This window comes from Plutella xylostella, chromosome 10, assembly GCF_932276165.1.
Source record: "Plutella xylostella chromosome 10, ilPluXylo3.1, whole genome shotgun sequence".
In the NCBI taxonomy this organism is placed as follows: Eukaryota; Metazoa; Arthropoda; class Insecta; order Lepidoptera; family Plutellidae; genus Plutella; species Plutella xylostella.
In genome coordinates, this window is record NC_063990.1 from 6,178,957 (window position 1) to 6,193,041 (window position 14,085).

At 39.3% G+C, this 14,085-nt stretch overlaps 1 protein-coding gene across 2 annotated transcripts in view; it reads right to left on the reverse strand.

Moving 5' to 3' along the window:
* Window positions 1–12,995, reverse strand: part of LOC105396064 (diacylglycerol lipase-beta) — a 72,829-nt gene extending 59,834 nt beyond the window's left edge. Inside the window, exon 1 of one of the 2 annotated variants that reach the window (XM_038117579.2) lies at window positions 12,214–12,995. The gene's annotated coding sequence lies outside the window, so the exon portion shown is untranslated. The remainder of the gene's footprint in view (window positions 1–12,213) is intronic. The other variant, XM_038117577.2, reaches the window with a different exon arrangement.
* Between the last annotated feature and the right edge of the window lie 1,090 nt (window positions 12,996–14,085).

Sequence of the window (14,085 nt, forward strand, 5' to 3'; positions counted from 1 at the left end):
TTTAAAACATTTAATTTAGAATTTGATCTAAATGAACGTTTTTAGTTGGTTATATTTTGATGCGCTCTTAAATGTACTTTAATATTGCCGACGGCTTCATTAAGCTAGGCTTTTCCGTTCAGGAGCTATCGTCACTGGAACTTTTTCATTGCTCGTGAGTGTAGTAGGTATTACTATTAAAAAAAACAAAAATTGTTTATTGTCTTAACAAAGATTGCTTATCAACTAGTAATTTGAAGCCTCCTTTTAGGCGTTGGAAACGCCTGTGCCAGGAGACTCCGCTCTTCCTGTATATCATCTAGTTTAAACTTAAGCGTTTATTACTGATTAACAAATATTAATTCATATAAATAATAAGATATAAGTATTCTTACTTGCAAGTATGATTGCTATAAATATCAATTTATCAATCAAATTAGAGCTTGTTCATCTTTATTTATTAACATTCTATAAGTATGACAGGCAGAACAAGTAAATTGTAGTCATGTACATTTACCGAAATAGTTAAATAAATCAGAATCAGCATGTAGGTACAAATTATATGCGACAAGTACGCCAATCAAGCAATGTGCGTAATAGCAATGTATATTTTCAAGAACGATTCAGTAATTCCCAACTTGAAAGTATACGCGATTAGTACGCACAAATCGTGTATATTTTCAAGTCAAATAATATTTTTTTTCACTTGAAACTATACAGTGCCAGTACACTATGGGTGCGTTCTGGCCTTGTATAGTTTCAAAACACGCACTTACGACAAAAAAACTGCACTTATAGAAAAGGACAATACTCTTATCAGTATAACAAAAGGTCATCTTTTCAGCCTTACTCTTTCCGCCATACAATACGCATGACGCATGACGCAGGTGTGAGCCTTTGATGGCATGCCGACTAGTGTTATTTTATAGTTGGGAAACCATTTACCTACCTGCCTAAAAGTTAGAGTTCATCACACCACAACAATAGAATGTCCTAACTTATTACCTGTTGCGAAACTAAAGAATTGATTATGGTTATTTTTTGTGCGTTAGTATACAGAATATTTTTTTTACCTTTGATCATAAGCCAACTTGCAAAAGTTTTTATTGACAAGACGTGCACCTGGCAAAATAATGCTATTGTCTCTATTTGCTATTTAATCTGAAATTGCTGAAAATAATTTCTAGGTATTAATAATACCTTTCATATGAACTATCATTTGCAGCTGATTTTCTTCAGGTTCCACCTGCAAACTTGATTATTCGTGAAATATTGTGAATTTTTACCCAAAATCTGTCAGAAAGTGGCTCCTGGACACCTGCTAAACCGTTTCAATGTTGATGAAACTTCTGTCAGTGTTTTAATATGAGTCAACACACATAATAAACCAGGTGAGATGCTGGCAGGTCTATGGCATCTTGGTGCCCCCATACAAAATGGTAATCTTGGGCTGCTAACTTTTATTTTCTGATCTTCCCCTTGAATATTCACCAAAAGTCATTTAATCTGAAATTGCTGAAAATCATTTCTAGGTATTAATAATACCTTTCATATGAACTATCATTTGCAGCTGATTTTCTTCAGGTTCCACCTGCAAACTTGATTATTCGTGAAATGTTGTGAATTTTTTACCCAAAATCTGTCAGAAAGTGGCTCCTGGACACCTGCTATACCCTTTCAATGTTGATGAAACTTCTGTCAGTGTTTCATAATGAGTCAACACACATAATAAACCAGGTGAGATGCTGGCAGGTCTATGGCATCTTGGTGCCCCCATACAAAATGGTAATCTTGGGCTGCTAACTTTTATTTTCTGATCTTCCCCTTGAATATTCACCAAAAGTCATTTAATCTGAAATTGCTGAAAACCGTTTCTAGGTATTAATAATACCTTTTATATGAACTATCATTTGCAGCTGATTTTCTTCAGGTTCCACCTGCAAACTTGATTATTCGTGAAATATTGTGAATTTTTACCCAAAATCTGTCAGAAAGTGGCTCCTGGACACCTGCTAAACCGTTTTAATGTTGATGAAACTTCTGTCAGTGTTTTATAATGAGTCAACACACATAATAAACCAGGTGAGATGCTGGCAGGTCTATGGCATCTTGGTGCCCCCATACAAAATGGTAATCTTGGGCTGCTAACTTTTATTTTCTCATCTTCCCCTTGAATATTCACCAAAAGTCATTTAATCTGAAATTACTGAAAACCGTTTCTAGGTATTAATAATACCTTTCATATGAACTATCATTTGCAGCTGATTTCCTTCAGGTTCCACCTGCAAACTTGATTATTCGTGAAATATTGTGAATTTTTACCCAAAATCTGTCAGAAAGTGGCTCCTGGACACCTGCTATACCGTTTCAATGTTGATGAAACTTCTGTCAGTGTTTTATTATGAGTCAACACACATAATAAACCAGGTGAGATGCTGGCAGGTCTATGGCATCTTGGTGCCCCCATACAAAATGGTAATCTTGGGCTGCTAACTTTTATTTTCTGATCTTCCCCTTGAATATTCACCAAAAGTCATTTAATCTGAAATTACTGAAAACCGTTTCTAGGTATTAATAATACCTTTCATATGAACTATCATTTGCAGCTGATTTTCTTCAGGTTCCACCTGCAAACTTGATTATTCGTGAAATATTGTGAATTTTTACCCAAAATCTGTCAGAAAGTGGCTCCTGGACACCTGCTAAACCGTTTCAATGTTGATGAAACTTCTGTCAGTGTTTCATAATGAGTTAACACACATAATAAACCAGGTGAGATGCTGGCAGGTCTATGGCATCTTGGTGCCCCCATACAAAATGGTAATCTTGGGCTGCTAACTTTTATTTTCTGATCTTCCCCTTGAATATTCACCAAAACTCATTTAATCTGAAATTGCTGAAAACAGTTTCTAGGTATTAATAATACCTTTCATATGAACTATCATTTGCAGCTGATTTTCTTCAGGTTCCACCTGCAAACTTGATTATTCGTGAAATATTGTGAATTTTTACCCAAAATCTGTCAGAAAGTGGCTCCTGGACACCTGCTATACCGTTTCAATGTTGATGAAACTTCTGTCAGTGTTTTATAATGAGTCAACACACATAATAAACCAGGTGAGATGCTGGCAGGTCTATGGCATCTTGGTGCCCCCATACAAAATGGTAATCTTGGGCTGCTAACTTTTATTTTCTGATCTTCCCCTTGAATATTCACCAAAAGTCATTTAATCTGAAATTGCTGAAAACCGTTTCTAGGTTTTAATAACACCTTTCATATGAACTATCATTTGCAGCTGATTTCCTTCAGGTTCCACCTGCAAACTTGATTATTCGTGAAATATTGTGAATTTTTACCCAAAATCTGTCAGAAAGTGGCTCCTGGACACCTGCTATACCGTTTCAATGTTGATGAAACTTCTGTCAATGTTTTATAATGAGTCAACACACATAATAAACCAGGTGAGATGCTGGCAGGTCTATGGCATCTTGGTGCCCCCATACAAAATGGTAATCTTGGGCTTCTAACTTTTATTTTCTGATCTTCCCCTTGAATATTCACCAAAAGTCATTTAATCTGAAATTGCTGAAAACCGTTTCTAGGTATTAATAATACCTTTCATATGATTTATATGAGTCAACACACATAATAAACCAGGTGAGATGCTGGCAGGTCTATGGCATCTTGGTGCCCCCATACAAAATGGTAATCTTGGGCTTCTAACTTTTATTTTCTGATCTTCCCCTTGAATATTCACCAAAAGTCATTTAATCTGAAATTGCTGAAAACCGTTTCTAGGTATTAATAATACCTTTCATATGATTTATATGAGTCAACACACATAATAAACCAGGTGAGATGCTGGCAGGTCTATGGCATCTCGGTGCCCCCATACAAAATATCCATTAACCAACAAGGGCGTCAGTAAGTAAACGTCGTATTTTATAGTATTTATTTGTTTTAGAACATATTATAGTGTTTATATGAATACCTAGCATTGTTATTCCAATGTTTTTGGGGCTTTTTACGTGTTTTAATTGATAAAGTATGCAATGACTGAAGTGACCATCTTAATTTGGTCGGCTATTCAAAGGCTGCTAACTTTAGGCTGCTAACTTCACGCAGGTCTTTTTATTTTAAGTATACTTATGTAGTTATCTACTTTTGACGATTTTTGCAGGCCTGTGTTTTATTTGCAAATGATTAATTAATATTAAATAAGGATAATCCACCCGTATAATGTTAATATTATATTATGTCGGGCCGGTGTCAAATTTAACAGCAATTCAATTAGCGAGTATGTTTGTCCAATAACATCAGACGGAAGTTCGCCGACGATATCCAAAAGTTATTGGTGTTATTATTCGATTATACAGGCTGGATTTTTATCAGTGAACAACTCGAAAGGTAGTCGATGTACGTATTCGAAATTATTAACTTAACAACATTTGTTAAATTTTATATTAAACTAGCGGTTCCCGCGCGCTTCGATTCGCCTTAAAAAGTTTTCCCGTGAGAGCCTATATATATATGTTCTTTCTCAGGGTCTAGCTCTAGCTAGACCATATATACCAAATTTCATTCAAATCCGTTGAGTAGTTTTGGCGTGAAAGAGTAACAAACAGACAGACACAGTCTTGTCTAAGTTTCGCATTTATAATATTTTAGTTAGGATTAGGATTAGCGCCAAAAAGCTTTTTTACCTATACCTACCTATGTCTATTTAACATAATATGATGTATTGTACAGTCGTCATTATCTATGTATCATGTTGTCTCTGTGTGTGTGTGTGTGTGTGTGTGTGTGTCTGCGGTCGCGGTGATTGTGACTGGCTCGGGGCTCGATTGCTCTTGATTGTGCAGATTGAGTCGAGACGTCAGCTCGTCCGAGGAACTGCGACTCTATTCAGCATGGGAAGTGCCAGTTTTTACTCCGTTTAAGAAAAACCTATACTTGACCCTCTGTAGCTCTAACTTAAGCTTGAGCAAGCATTGCGTGGTGGACTAGGCCTAAAACCCTTCCTTCATTGGAAGGAGGAGACCCGAGCCCCAGCAGTGGGTACGTGATGGGTCGATGATGAGCTCTAACTTCGTGGGCGAGTTTACGGACTTCCTATCGTGACAAACAAATGAGCTGGCTCAGGGTTTGTCACCTTGGCTAGAGGACTGGCTATTCGGATAAGCGTCAGTGTTTGAGTGTCCAGGGTGCGCCCTGGAAACACTGACCTCAGCTACCGTACCATACTAGTCACGTCGGTGGTGATAGCCCCGCTGCTGCTGCTGATGTTGCAGAATCGCACTGCTGAAGCGTGCACGTCATGCGTGTATTGTGTTATGTCACATGATCATAATAATACTCTCCAATAAGTCAAAGTCAGAGGCTCTCAAATTCGAAATTAATAAGAGTCCTTATAAATTTTATAACAGACTTATTTACTGAATAAATATGAAATACCAATTTGATTTCACCTGCATAATCAATAATCATAATCCGATTTTCATCGCCCAAAGCCAATTTATCGAATTTAAATAAATGATTATGTTTTCATTATTTATGTGTGACGTCATGTAGGTATTATAAGTAATTATTAACTGATAGTATTAGTTAAGTAATATTTAACTTTCTCCAGGCTCTCTAATAATAAATCAACTTTTCCTATTTTTGCCAATTCAAAACAGACACGTTGTATAATTAATTACCTGATCCGATGACCTAGTTTACTGTAAGCAAATTTGTTTTGTTTGTTTATTTCTACGCATAGTCGATAAGTACCTACATAATAAATTAATTAATTTATTTATTTATGCTATTTAGTTACATTAGTAAAAGGGATAAAGATAGAAACAATATCGAATATAAGTACCTACCTAAATATTTAATGGTTCGAATTGACCGCAGAATATTTACATTCAGAAGTCAAATAGCACAATTCGGCTTTTACTTATCTTAGGTTTACTTCTACTTATGGCAAAATCAGCCTCACCATACACAATCGTAATTAATTGCTAAACCAATGAAGCATCTACTTGTCAAAAATTAATAGGTAAACGCGTAAGTAGTTCATTTAATTAATAATAAGGTTATTTAAAATATTATTAATACCTAGTAAATTTTTAAACCAACGTAGTTTATTATCAAAATTATTCTACATAGTTCCGGCATGGAAATTAGCACATACCTATGCAAATTAAATATTGGAGTTCATTACTTACACTAAAATATATAGTTATCTTCGAGTTAAATCGCGGTAGTTTTCTGCTATTAATAGGTAGGTAGGAAAGAACTTAAAAAAAACGTATCATGAGATGAGATTTGTATCTACACAAAAATGGCGGATATCAAAGAGTGTTATAATGGTCAATATGAGTAAACATTCGACAGCGGACCGAGCCGCCGGGCACAAAGCCAGAACCGACTACAAAGTGTTAAACAAATTCCTGAAACTGAAAGATATTTATTCACTATAATACCTATCTGAAGCGACGCGCCTCCCTGATCCATTCCCATATTGTTCTTTTTAAATATTGTTTGCATTTCATGCCATCGTAGCTGCATTAGGTACAAAATGTTACAGAAAAATGAAATATCTAACCTAAATACATGAATTACCTACATGTTTTGGTTTTGCTAAGGCAAGAAGTTAATCGCTGACTTCATGTAACACTATACTTAAATGCAATAAAAGGTGTCGGTAGAGGCACTGATGGTGTCATTAAGTAATTCGCTGATGACTTGATGACGTTAAGGTGTCATGTCATCATGATTGTGCCAATGTACCTAGCGTTTAGGTAGCGTTTCCAACAAGTGTTTCCGATTAGCCACTTGTTATGGTGATAGATGTAGTTACTTATGTACTAGATAGGTGCATTTGAAAAATGACTTCATTTTATCTGATCTTATCACAGAATTTAGAATAGATAGATAGATAGAATATTCTTTATTTGTACACAAAAATAGAATATTATACAACGCTTAAATATAAACACATAGGTACAAAAAAGGCGGTCTTATCACTAAAAGCGATTTTTTCAAGACAACCTTTAGGTGGAAGAATATTTATGTTCAGATAGGGTCAAGTGTACTAAAGAATTTATTAATTAACTATAAATACCTACAAACTAAACAATATACTTACGTGAAATTATACTTATATACCCATAACAATCATATATATCATATAATAAACTACATATACCTACATAAATATAATTATCAGATTTTATAGGATTATATTAATTCTTGTCTGAGCTCCAATAATAAGACAACGGAAAAAAAAAACTACCTAAACACTAAGAAAATGATCCTTTACCATTCTTTTAAAAGAAGCCAATGACGGTGCTTTACGTATGTGTAGTGGGAGATCATTCCATAAGGTGATGGCTTGTATGGTAAAGGAATCACCGTAAAATTTTGTTGAATGGGGAGGGATATTGAGGCGAAGATTATGTGATGAGCGAAGTGTCCGAGTATGAGATTCGTACCGAAAGTTAAAGCGCTCTTTAAGGTACGCAGGGTATGCTGGGTTAAACAGTATTGAATGCAATAGTGAAAGGATGTGGGTATTCCGGCGGAGGCGAATAGGGAGCCACTTGAGCTTGGTGCGAAATTCAGAAACATGGTCATATTTGCGTAAACCAAATATGAACCTTATACAGACATTTTGGAGGCGCTCAAGTTTGTTAAGTTGCTCCTCGGTAAGATCGGTGTAACAAGAGTCGGCATAATCTAGAATAGGAAGAAGTAAGGATTGAGAAAGAACAATTTTGGTGGCCGTGGGTAGGAAATTCCGCAATCTCCGGAGTGAGCCTACAGAAGCGAACACCTTCCGGCTCACCTCGTCGAGCTGATTCTTCCAAGTCATAGCGCTGTCCATGAAAACCCCTAGATTCTTCACACAGTTACTCCAACGTATGTGAACTCCATTGAAAACTATTGGAGGCAGGGCATTTAGGTCGACAAGAGAGGTAAATCTAGGGCTGCCTAAAACTATGACCTGCGTTTTGGTGGGGTTAACTCTCAGACCATGATCTTTACTCCATGAGAGTATATGCTCAAGGTCAATATTCGTTTGATGGATCGCATGTGGTAGATCAGAAATTGACGCTTGGTTATATATTTGGAGATCATCTGCATAAAGGTGGTAGGAAGAAGAGATATTGTCGGATATACTATTTATGAATATAGCAAATAGAAGAGGAGACAACACGCCACCTTGCGGGACACCGGCTGTGGTGCTACACCACACAGAGTTGGATTCTTCGATACGGATTCGTTGCCGGCGTCCGTGCAAATAACTGTGAAACCAGTCAATTACCGTAGGAGATACATTAAGAGAACGTAATACCCCCAATAGGATATCGAAATCCACAGTGTTAAAGGCGTTGCTGAAGTCGAGCAGTGATAGCACAGTCAGTTCACCGTTCTCCATACCCTGGCGAACGTCGTCCGTGATTTTCACCAAAGCCGTTACCGTGCTATGTCCAGGGCGAAAACCAGACTGATAACGATTCATCAGATCATTTCTAACAAGAAATCTGTTCAGCTGATGATGGACCAGACGTTCGAGGACTTTGGAAAGGAAAGGAAGTATGGAGATAGGGCGATAATCTGAGAAGGATGGGTTAGATTTTTTGGGCAAAGGAGTTACTTGGGCATCTTTCCAAGTGGACGGGAACGTATTAGTGGATATGGAAAAGTTGAGTATGTGGGAAATAACGGGAAGGATAATGTCCAGGATAGGGAGCACCATTTTCCGACTTATGCTATCACTACCGACAGCGTTAGAAGTGATGGCGAGTATACTTCTCTCAACGTCACTATCAGCAAATTGACTAAAGTTAAATTCGGGGAAGTCAGGAGTTGGTATTGAAGAAAGAGTATTCAATGTTCTGGTTTTAGTGGCACTATCCATGGCTACTGACGATGTGAAATGCTGATTAAGAAGGTTTAAATCCAAGTCTTTAGGAATAGATTGAGAGCGCGATTTACCAACTCCTAATGACCTGAGGAAGTTCCAGACTTTGGCGGGATCACCATTCTGAACGGACTCATGAATGTGGCGTCGTTGTGCGTCCCTACACACCTTATTGCAGTGATTACGTAACGCATGGTATTTGTCACGGTTTGAGTCAGAAGGCTGGCGTTTAAACTTTGACTTGGCGGAAATCTTGCGATTAATCATCACTTTGATTTCGTCAGTCAACCAGGGAGCCGGAAGATGCTTCATTCTTACTGCTCTGACGGGTGCATGCACATCGTACAGACGGATAAGTAAGGAATTAAAAGCCGAAACTTTTTCATCCACTGTATCAGCATTAAACACCGTGTCCCAAGCTGCATTTTGCGCATCACTGCGAAGATTTTCCAGCACCATTCCACCAAAATTGCGTTGAAGGAGAGTTCTAGGTTTAGCCTTAGGGGGACGAATTTTGTATGATAGAAATATGAGATCATGGTAGGAAAATCCATCGGCGCCACATTGACCGTGCTTAGCAACATGATTTGGAGATGAAACTAGTATTAAATCTAGGAGGGTAGGATTACAATTAGGGAAATGATGGGTAGCACCAAGGGGAAGAATATTCATGTTGCTAGCTTGTGTTAGGGACATGAAGGAAGAGGAGCGCACGTCGTTCCTCAGCAGGCAGGTGTTGAAGTCACCCATTACAATTATGTGCTTATACATAGGCATATAATCTTCAAGCAGTTTCTCGAATGAGTCAAAGTAGTTGTTGTACATTGAAGGATTATAATAGACGCCAAGCAATGTCTTGTTCTGGGAAAGGATGACCTCAATAATAAGGTGTTCTCCTGCATTGTCCGGTGGTGGTTGAGCTGACATACTGACAACAGAGTATGGTATGTGGGAGCGTAGGTAAATTGCAACTCCTCCACCGCGTGCACCAATACGGTCATTACGTATAAGAATGAAGCCAGGCAATGAATAAGAGGTTGTTGGGAGACATGGTTTTAACCATGATTCCGAAACGAGAATGGCATGGATATTTTTGGTGTCAAATGACGCTAATAATTCAGAATAATGAGCCGGAATACTCTGGGCGTTTATGTGTACCACATTAAAATTTTTCGGGACATCAGAAAATGTTGTGTGAAGAGTGTCGGATAATGAGGGAATACTATGAAAGCTATCAATACTGTTTAACTCGCCATCAGAAGAGGAAATGCAATCTAAAAGGATCTCAGAATCACTGTTAACGCAATCAGAACTCATAAATTTACTGATGTGTATGCTATTTAAATATAACTATAAAATAAATACCTAGTATAAAATAAATAAATAAAAATAAATATATAAAATAAAATATAATTTAAGATAATAATAACAAATAAACCTATTCGGTTTGGACCTTCTTAACTAAAATACTATTCCACCTGCCAGCTGTACAAAAGAAAACTAAAAGCAGTTTCCAAACGGCACACAGAAACAAAAAGAAAAAACAAAGTAGTGCCTACGAACTACGAACAATAACTATCACAAAGACAGGACACCTCTATGAAAAGAACACAGAATACTTTTACTCGAGAAAAGAACAAAATAAAAATGACAATTGTTTGTCAGATTGACATTGACACTTACGAACGACGACATTGACATTGACAAAACAGACGTACACAACACTATAAAAATCATAAATTGAAAAATATTATTTTAAATAGAGGGTATAAACTTGCGTTACCAAAATTGTGATTAAGGAAAATGGATCCTATCTGCACCACTACTTTTTAGATGCGACACGCTTCGCTCTGCCAGAGACCACTGATGCATCTGGCGCCTTGCTGCTGCTGGCCTTTGGCGGCGCCACACCGACGTTCAGGCTCGCCGGCGGACACACCTGGTCCAGCTCGGCGAGCGACACGATGCGATGCTGCTTCCCGTCAGCGCCCAGCACCACCACGCAGCCGTCCCGCGTCCAGCACTGCTTCACGCCGACCCGCTGCCGAGCCTCCATGAATGCCTGATGCCGCGGCTTGGTCAAAAACTCCGAGAGCGTGACTCCACTGCCCTTAAGCTTCGCTTTGGAGAACCATACCTTGTTTCTCAGGGTTAAGTCTTTGAATTTGACTAGAATGGGCCTAGGCTTATCACCCAAGCGACCCATCCTGTGACTGCGAGTGACATCCTTTGGAGAAAGTAGCTCGGGCTCCTCAATGTGACCTGTAATCACCCGGACAGCTGCATTCACCACATTCTCCCCCTTGGTCTCGGGTACCCCGTGAATGAGCAGGATCTTCCGGCGGCTGCGCATGTCCAGGTGGTCCATCCCTCTTGCCAGCATCTCAACCTGCTTCTGAAGAATGTTGAAGGCCGACACTGTGAAGCTCCTGAAGGCAGCAAACTCAACAGCCAGTCCCGAAGCTGAAGGTGAAGCTGGAGACTTATTAATCTGTGCTTCGAAGGAGGCCATTCTTGTGTTCAGTTGGCCCATCATCTCAGCAATTGTCTCTTTGATGCTTTCCATTGTCAACAGTTTGAGGTTATGTCAGTGAAGTTTGTGATGATGCAGGAAATGTTGCTTGTATGAAGGAGATAATAATGTATGGCAGGTATTTCCAGTTAAACTTTCATAATATATTACTTTTCAGTCCCAATTTAATAGTTTACTAATTATATTATTATAAAAATTAAATCCAGTTGTTTATTTACTTTTTCCACCTACCCGAATTTAATCGGAACTATAAATATTTTTGGTAACAACACAAGTGTTTACTAACTCTCGCGTAGTGAAGATTGTTTCAGTAGTGTAGTCGGGTACAGTCAACAAAACAGATAGGTGTATCCACCATCAGTTTGATCAACAGTTTGATCACAGGTGAAAGGTGAATACTAATAGTTGACACTATTATAAGCTGTATTCATTAAGGATTATTCTCTCTCCTCTTCTTATATCCTTCATATTGCTTTTCAGTAGATCATGATAAGAATGTGTTTGCGCTGTGATTGGATGTGTGTTTACATCTTTTGTTGACTATACTTTAAGTGATTCTGGTGGGAAAGCGTGCTGAAAGGGCCCTGAGTCCGCCGCGCCGGCGTCCAGTCACGAACCCAGCATCCACCGCCGCCACAACAACTATACTCTCAGCCGATTACATTAGAGACGTTGCAATCGCATGTTTTGAGGAAGCGATTTCTAAATCTAAATGCATAATGTTAGCCCAGTGGCCGAGCTCGCAGCGCGCAGCGGCGTATCATATTCATAGTGAACCATACTCACTTGATGTGTGCGCAGAGACGAGCTTACATAAGCATTTGTGCCCGTTTTTTACAGGCTCACGAGCACATTCACCGCGCTCCTCATAAACAATATTTCGACATTCCAACACTTATTTTCATTGCGACACTTCACAAGGAAAACACCTACACAACCGAATTCCGTCGTCCGAGTTAACCGAAGCCGCTTGACCGCTTTCGCTCGGTCTGTGCAAACACTGGGCGGTAGCAGGCACTGCGCGGACGTTCACTGAACCGGCGGCCGCGGGCGGCGCGAGGCTGATTGAGGAATAACGGCAGTTGAGCAAGCAGCGGGCTGCGGCGGCGGCGGCGGACGCGGGCGAGGGGCGCGCGCGGCGGGCGGGCACTGCGGCGCACGCGGCGCTCTCACCTCCACCACCGGACCACGGCCCCAGCACCACCGCTCCACGACGCCAGCCTCGCAGTACCCACTAACTAGCCGCCTGCGTAACGCACTTTCGCCGTCACCGGCCCATTTTCATAACTAGATTTTTCGCTCCGAAGCAGTTAAATCTTGACAACATGTACTCAAACCGTTCTAGAAGTCGCTGCAGCGATGATGCAAGGCTCACTAAATGCAAATTACACAGATCGAATCGTATCCGCTCTGTGTCTGTCGGATAAGGTCACTATTGCTACATGCGATGCGATGATTCACTTCTTAGGAAAAGTACTTGCCTCAGTATATCTACGAGATATTGGATTAAGTACTTAATTATACAGACTGATTTACACTGCTGATCACATTCCACTGTTAATTAAGTACCTACTATCATACGCATAGTGTTACCAATAACATAATAATGAAGTATGTGGACAACACGGCACAAGCTACAAACAGCGTGACGTCAGCTCGCTAAGATCATCGACGTCGGATGCCCCTGCGCAGCCGGCGACATTACGCCAGATCATAATGATTGGAATCGGCACAAGACATGTTGAATTTAACACTGCACTCACAGCAAGTTTCCAATAAACTATGCGAAATGAATCCATGCAACAACTTTGACTTTGTAAGGGAAGTATAGAAATGATTACTGAACAAGTTCATTTTGAATAGCCCTGTGTAAAACAGGAGGAAACTAAACTGGCTGCAGGCGGATCTAGCCACCAACCTGTTGGCACAGTCTGACCCTCCATTGTCCGTCATTTTCCTGTCGATAAATGCCATTGCCGCAATGACGACGATCGTTAATTAATTGATGTTCCTCTACAATCTAGTTCAGTAGATTGCGTTTCGGGGCCAAATGTCCATTCAGCTGGTCATTTGGTAAACAACATTGGTTAGCTTTAGAATACTTCCCATTTGAGTTCTGAGTTCAGATAAATATAGTGTCTTTATTTCAGTTATTAGTCAGTTATTGCAATGCAAGAAAAGGGTAGTGGAAAATATTATTTAAAAAAACCCACTCTGAGTAAGCAGCTAATAAACAACCGTGTGGCAAACTCGACCTTGGTTTATTATTTATTTGCCGAGTCCATATTTTAAGTTAAATAGGATTTTAATAGTATGAACTTGTGTGTTTCACGATGATAATGAAAAAAATATTGACGTACGGTCACGGACCACGGCACAGCCAATACTCGAGTGGCTCCCTTGTGAGTCACCTCGCACTTCTTCTAAGTGTATCTCCACGTTGTGATGAAAAAAATATAGTTAACGTCAGTCGCTGACTGCCTAGGGTGGACCGGTGGTGGTGGTGGTGGTGGTGTATAGGTTTATTTTAAATAAGGAACTGCAAATGGTATAAATAACCGATACAGTTGAGTTGATAGGAACACTCGCTAAAAAATCGCCGGTAAATCTACTACTACCACTTTGATTGCTGAATAGTTAATACTACGAACAGACTAA